This window comes from Montipora foliosa, chromosome 1, assembly GCF_036669935.1.
Source record: "Montipora foliosa isolate CH-2021 chromosome 1, ASM3666993v2, whole genome shotgun sequence".
NCBI lineage: Eukaryota > Metazoa > Cnidaria > Anthozoa > Scleractinia > Acroporidae > Montipora > Montipora foliosa.
Window position 1 is genome coordinate 15,082,571 of NC_090869.1, and position 7,500 is coordinate 15,090,070.

Below are 7,500 nucleotides of genomic sequence, written 5' to 3' on the forward strand. Positions count from 1 at the left end.
ATGCCGAGACATTAGGGAAGAACAATTATTCATGCAAGTCAGTTTTTTCATTACCAGAAATCGGCGACATTTTGCGCCCGCGAAGTATTTGGCACGCGGTTTCAAATTATCAAGATGGCGGCATAAAGAAAGCAGTACATAGAAAAAACAAGGACTGAAATAACACACTATCAAAGGATCTGAATCAATTTAATTTCTTTTTTGAGGTTGTCAATACAAGGGAGAATGAAAAAGGGGAAACTAGAGTCTGGGCTCCTGTTCGAATGACGATTTTAGAGAGAAGAAACAACTTCGTTTCATGCGTGTGACTTGGCAGAGTAAAAAAAAATTTCAAAAATCAGGGCCCACAGTTCACTTAGCCAGCGATATTCTGTATAATAATAATCATATATGAAGTACCCACCTGTAAAGATGGCGATCAAAACAAACTGGAGACAGAAACCCTACTTTTCACTAGGAATAATAAGCGCAGTGGTGCGTTTTGGAGCGCTTTTATCGCAGAAATGGATGTATTTTTACCTCTTTTATCGCAATTTAGGCGGCAATTTGGGGAATGGATAAAGGCTGATTTTTATCACGTTTTAAAGTTTGAACATCGATCGACGATTAGAGAGGTCGGCACCAAGGATTCACATCAACGAAATGTTCTAAAATGTGGAGGGAAGGTAGGCACCTCTGAGCTTTTTTGAAAGAATTAGAGAGCTCAAGGAACTGTAACAGCCGTTCGTAAAATGTGTTGTTGGCGGCACGTTGGCGAACATTCGAGAGACCAAAACTACCGTAAATAATGATATGGTACGTACACTTTACATTTAAAGGTCGGCAAATGTCACTTTAAATCTGAAATTTCCACTTCTTCAATTTTCTCCATGCATTTCTCCATAACGATCGGCGGCCATGCTGGGAGAGCGCAAGGTCTGGGTCGAGTCTGGGCGTCCGCCATTTTGTCTTAAATTTCTGGTAATGTTCAGTTTTTCGAGAAAAGCTGCAGGGCATGGACCTAGTCCTTCGCAAACCACTGCAGAAAATATGTTGCATTGGGTTGAATGTTCGATTTTGGAAGCGTTGTTTCCACATTTTTTTCCGGAAAAACCCGACCTCGTGTTCGAAAGGAGAAAAAGAAGAAAGTGGAAAATTAAAGTTTGAAAATCAAAACAAGATGCGTGCTGCATTTTATCGAGGGAGGGAGACCGGAGGTCCTGGAGATAAACCCTCGGGGCAGATGCCGGTTTCCTGAAAAGCTCCAAAAAGCATTTTGTGAAATTAATATCTGCTTATTCTAAAGAAAAAAATCTTTGAACGTGTTTTCAAGACCAGAGAAAACAAAAACTTTTTCCTTTTAAAGATTCAGCGGAGCGATTTATAATGATGTCACCCGAAATAAGCGCGACCAAGCAATGCTCCAGGTCACACCTTATGTTTTGCAAAAAAGACATCGAGGCCGTTTATACGAGAGAAAATAAGCCGCGGCTTACTCTGGCTGCGGCTTACATAAGACACAAACACCCCGTATAAATGGTACAAAATCAAAGTTCACGGCTTTCTCAAGCCGCGGCTTATCCTGGCCTGGGAGTTTATACTCGTGTAAAGAGTTCCTTTCGCGTATTATGTACGCCGCGGCCAGAGTAAGCCGCGGCTTATTTTCTCTCGTATAAACGGCCCTATTATGTTAGAAATATTTTATTCGCGTTTACAGCAAACGCCAAACGCGGAATGAAATTTGCGATTTGCCAAAATCAGATTAATTTGTTTGACTTCAGCTCGTGTCTTGACTCTAAGCTTAAGATATCTAGCAACCTCACAAAGAAGCAAGACAGTTTGGAATTAGAGGATTTCTCTTCATCCTTTTATGACAAGCATGAGATTTCCTTTTTACGTTTCCCGTTTTACGTAAAATCACCCGTGCAATTCTTTGCAGGATAACAAGCCTACAGAACAGATATTAAAAGCACCGTGGAAAGGATGACTTTTAAAAGTGTTTGCTTTCACCACATTGATTAGTTTTTAGTTCATTGACAACGGAAATGCCTAGTCCTCGAGATTGTCTCTTCTTAACAATACTTTGTTTTTACTGATGTTTTCTTTTCTGCTTCATTTCTTTTTTCACAGTTTCTTCGCAAGAAGAGCGTTTTTGTACGTACGTCCGCACATTCGGGAAGACATGTTCATATTTTAATTTCTTTACAAAAACCAACATGAACAACAAAACGAGCACTTACGCTTTACTGCTATAAAAATATTCCATCCACCAGTAGTAAATGGGAGAAGGAACTCATGTAAGACACTTTCCTATGAGGCAAACGAAACTTTCGTATATCGATAACTGAAACAAGTAGTGTACACTTTAGCTATTTAACACTTTATAATTTTCAATAAAAATTTAGGCACTTACATTAATCTGAAGCTTGTTTAGTTTGCAAAATAGATTCGATTCCCGTGAAGAAGCTGCGTATGTCACCCTATGCTTATCATGTCGGGAGACCCAGGGGAATAAAGAAATTTGCGGTTGACAAACTACGGCCTGCCACCCAGGTAAGGCTCAGTTTGTTATCAACGGTCGAAGCCATGGCCTATTGCGTTGATGGTTGGTTGAGATGAAAGTTCAACCTTTGTCAATTGATTGTGATGTGGAATTGTGACCGTGGGAACATTTTATCCAGGAAAATTTGATTCAAAATGGTGGCTTCTAAGAATTTAGTCTCCGGCCTTGGGATTTTATTATAACCGTTGACAACCGAGGAATTGAAAATTGGCTCAAATCGCGTCGGATCTGGAAAATAACCACACAGGAAGGAAGCTACCCACAATGGCAGTAAGGTTAGGCTTTTTAGTTGAGATATTTTTCATACAATTATCTTCTTAAGGTAACTCCCTTGAAATTGTTCTACTATCAAACTTTTTTGGAAACTTAGCATAATTAACATTCAGGATATGAACATTAAAAAAATTCAATAAAAAAATGGGGTCACCGTGCTCGTTTACGCGTCAGCAGGCTCTTAAAATGGGGTGTTTTTACTGATCGCGGGTTAAAAATTCGAATCACCTTCATACAGAATTAAGTCTTGGTTACTTGAAAGATACAAACTTTTATTTTGAAAATAAAGCTCCTTTTATTCACATGAGCAGTATTGCTTCATTTACGCCGTTTTTGATTGCCTGGTTGTAGGAATAGTGCACTTTTTGGGACAGTTCCGTGGTTGGCTTGAAGTCCTCGCCTTGGCCAAAATATACCCAGTGCGAAACTGTTTTCCAAAAAAATTCATGTTCTAATATCAAACTTTTTTTCTTCTTCAAATATGTTCTTTATTGAATTGTTCTTAGCAAATACCTGGAAAAAAAATCGGGGGTCACCGTGCTCGTTTGAGAGAAAAGGAGCATTTATTTCGCTATCGGGCTTAGTTTGAGGGAAATCTCTTGCGTTTTGTACGCGCTAATGTGCGCGCGCTAATGACGCGAAAATCGTGCGCAGTAGGGATGCGCAATGCACTACTAAGGAATTACCTTAAGTCTTTTATTGGGATTCCCATACAAATCCTTATAAAGTTTGTAGGCCATGCTCACAGTGAGCTTGGTGTGCCTGTGGTCATAATAAACACTGCGGGATGTTTAAAGAACACGCAATTTTCGCAAAATTGAATTCATGGCACGGAGTTTCTGGTGTCGTGGTCTGCCCTCGTAAAATGCACACCCATCAAGTACTTTTCTAGGCTGCATGGTTACCCGTGACAACAACTGACTACGACCCGAACAACGGTTTAAAGAAAACCCACACATACTGAGACTCCTTGACGAATCCTCTTGCAACCCTACGTCAGACTTGCAACCCTACGTCACACAAGGTAACGACAGTACGGACCTTGCGAAGAGGAGCGCTACTGGTTTGTGACCCACTTTGCAGCTTAACAGACAAACGTAATTTCTTAGACAACGTTTTCAATAAGAGCAGCTACAACTGCAAGTTCCTTACACGCCACACGTACCGTACAGACCCAAGCGCCACAAACACTAACCTGATACCTGCCATTAGCTAGAGTGACTTGTCTATGACAAGGGTTGTGAGGTACTGTTCTTGTACAGAGGAAAGAGTCCGTCACTCTTGTCCGAGGATACTTGAATGTCTAACCATTGGCGAACTCCAGCACGATTCTCCTCATTCCGTTACCATGAGAGCCTCGGATCTTATGTCTACGCACGACCCGAGGCTCTGGGAAACTCTACGTAGGAGAAAATGGGCCGTGTGGTTCGCATAGCCAAAATTTAGCTATTTGAACCTTATGGCGCCTCATTGCTCACTCCTCGTACTAACATGAATGAACGAATCAGGGAAGCTTTACATTGTTCTTCACGAAAACAAATGTGAAGACAATTTGTTTCAGGGTTTCCCCAGAGGTTGTATCTTCCTCAGTCATGCGCAAGAGAGGAGACGTCTGGGGTAGAGATTGGGTTCTTCTGTTCTAGATATGCTCATCAGGGGTTGAGAGTGCTACTTTAATTTCTTCGTGCGTCTCTTCAGAACCAAAACGTTACTCACAGTTGAACATACACCCTAACCTAAAGATCTCAAATGGCGCACTGCGCGTTATGTCTACAAAAACCGGAACACTGTTAGTCTTCGTATGATATGAACAGATACGATCTATTACGCGCAGGACGTTGTAATTTTCGGAAATCATAAACAGAAGTAGGATCGCGTCTGCTACGTGAAAACGGGGGACGGGAAACGGCAGATTGCTACCTTTCGGAAAGCATGGAAATTCTTTTATTCTAGCTTATCTCTCTCTTCAGTATGAAATGTTTCTCGATATCTAAAACTAAGTTAATTCACAGGCAATTGCACGGAACCAGCTAAAATCAAACAAGGAGGTTCTTTCATTTCTAGCAAAAGCAAACTTTTCAACACAGCGTTTACAGTTTGCGGTCTTAGAAGCGATGGCAGATTGCTTTATTAAAAAACTGGACGAATTGGCATCCAGTAAAATAATTTAAAAAAAACAAAGAAACAATGACTTTGTACTTCTTCAAACGAAAAAAAGCGACAGCACATCCCGAAACTGGCCGGATGATAGTTTCTTTTACACACGTTTAATTACGGACATTCGTGAACTCTCCAGTCGATTTATAACGCCCGAATACTCGATACCGACTGTGTACGATTGGCGATAGCATTTTGCCGAATTATAACCAGCTAAAGGGTGTCTTATTTGGCCGTTTGAATACTAAAATGTTACCTTTCTGACACAAAAAGTCATTGGCTTTGTACAAAGAATGAGCTTCAACACTATTTTTGCAAGGTTTGAATTCACACTGGCTCTACAAAAATAAATACGGATAAAATTGTCAAAATTCACTATGAACTATAATGCAATTAAAAATCAGTTGCTCGAAAAAGGCAGAAACATATGGGTTATAATAATGAAAAAATCAAGACGCGGTGCACAAAATTAGGCAATACAGTATGACAAAAAAAAAGGGAAGATTGGAACATAATATTACAGAATATACGATAACTTTACCCATGAAGGCCAAGACAGAATTAGATATGCTGTGACAGGCCGTGATATTGTACAGCATATAAAGCACTTATCTTAAAATTACTGGACTGGCATGTTCTCAAGTGTAAGGAAATTGAATTCGCCTGTATTTGATTTAAACCATCTCCATGATCTGTCATGATACCGAGGATGATAAAGAAAGATGGGTAATGCATGTAGATGGGGGAAAGATGGCACCAAGCCGATTTTCGAGAAGCCATTTTAACTCCAAATCCCAGCTGTCATACTAACAAAATAATTTGGCCATTTTTTCTTGATTCAAATCCCAGTTCAAGTAAATTCGGCTAAAAACAGGCTTTTCCCATTTCACTTTTAACCCGTAGTTCTCCGTCACCTTAATTAAGATATTCTTTAGAATCTAAGTTTATAACTTACCATGATACTGAAGTGATTATAGAAGGAACTTGGCTCGAATTTGTCCGGGGAGGTGTACTTGTTCATGGACAGCAATTTGCAGTTATCGATTTCTGGTTTAATGGCAATATTAAACGAGTGGCAGGTGCTGCTTCGATGAAGACATTCTAAGGCGCACGCCAAGGAATCAGTTGTTGTTACCAATTTACTCGGTGTCACATTCAGAACATAGTGCGCATGTTCTAAAAAGGTTTTTCCACGTTCTCTTTTGTAAAGCGATGGGTCGCTCTGTGAGTTAATAATTCTGGAAACAATTAAAATTGTAGTAAAAGCAACGTAAGAGGCAAGCATCCCTTGCATGACGAGTGCTTTACTCCGAAATGGTGAGAGAGACAATATAGGTTGAGGCCTCTTTGCGAAAACAATATTTAGGTAATTTGTTCAAATATTTCAGTCAGTCGCCTTGACAGCCATCGGAGTGATAATTATCACACGGATTCAGGATCTTTAGTCGGCTGATAAGGATTGTTCATCTATTTGAGCGCAAGGTATTGTAAGACTGACTTAATTAGTTTTTTCATATGAGAAAAAGACAAAAGAAAGGGACGAGCAAAAAGTTGGAAAGGGAATTGAGGATTAACTATAAACGTAAACTTACAAAAAATAGCTTACACACCTGCATGGTGACGATCCTTTGTATGTTAATACGCTGTTGGAACGAAAACTACGAATAAAGTGTCATCAAATCGAACTGATTTATTTACTGACAAGTTTCAAGGTTCCCGTGATCTAATGATTTGTTTCTGATATGCAATACCAAGAGAAAATAACGGGAGAAGAAAGGCTATGCCCTTTTCCATAGGTAATATGTCTCAAGGATTGCTTTCAGGTCCCTACTAAATCTTCTGCAGTTGGTACAAGTGTCCACCAAGCCGACTTCTCAGTTGTTGAGAATCAAACAACCGTGAGTTATTTGCACTGGTATGGCCACCAACAGCTAAAAACATTTTTGGGCTTTTATCCTAGTTTTGACTGTAAATCCTGAAACTTGACCACGTTTGTTAAGCCACGGCAGATCTTATGCTTGCTTCTTGACGAGATCTTGCAGACAAGTCCTCTAGACTTAAAGCCGTGATGTCTTCCAGTTCGACATTTCCTTTCTCAGCACAATCAACTATGTTCACTCTCATCTCGTACGATCCTGAAGGTGATATCAGGAGCTTCACCGCGTTGTAAGTGACAGCGTGTTCCGAATAAACCTTTTCTGATGATGCTGACAACGACAGAGAACCAGTAGTTTCACAAGATGAAATCAGTTCTATCTCCGAGAAAACCCCGAACTGGAGATCGTCGATGCGTTTCCTCAGATTCTCCAAACAGTGAGATATCTTTGTCTTCTCTCGTAAGCAGCGTTAATTTCCTTGGAATTCCGCTTTTGAAACAGCTGTGGGCGAAGTTTTTTCCTGACAACAGACAGGCGTGGAGATCGATCTGCCAACTGGAAAAAAATGTTTTCCAATTTAGATTTTTATTCAGGCTCGTTTTTCGATTCCCCTGTGAAAAATTAGATTTCTCACCTTCGCAGAGAACTTCC

At 40.2% G+C, this 7,500-nt stretch overlaps 1 protein-coding gene across 1 annotated transcript in view; it reads right to left on the reverse strand.

Annotated features, from left to right (window-relative positions):
- Nucleotides 1–5,265: 5,265 nt before the first annotated feature.
- The window catches only part of LOC137975303 (uncharacterized), a 20,104-nt gene continuing 17,869 nt past the window's right edge, over nucleotides 5,266–7,500 (reverse strand). Inside the window, exon 2 of the transcript XR_011117562.1 lies at nucleotides 5,266–5,310. The gene's annotated coding sequence lies outside the window, so the exon portion shown is untranslated. The remainder of the gene's footprint in view (nucleotides 5,311–7,500) is intronic.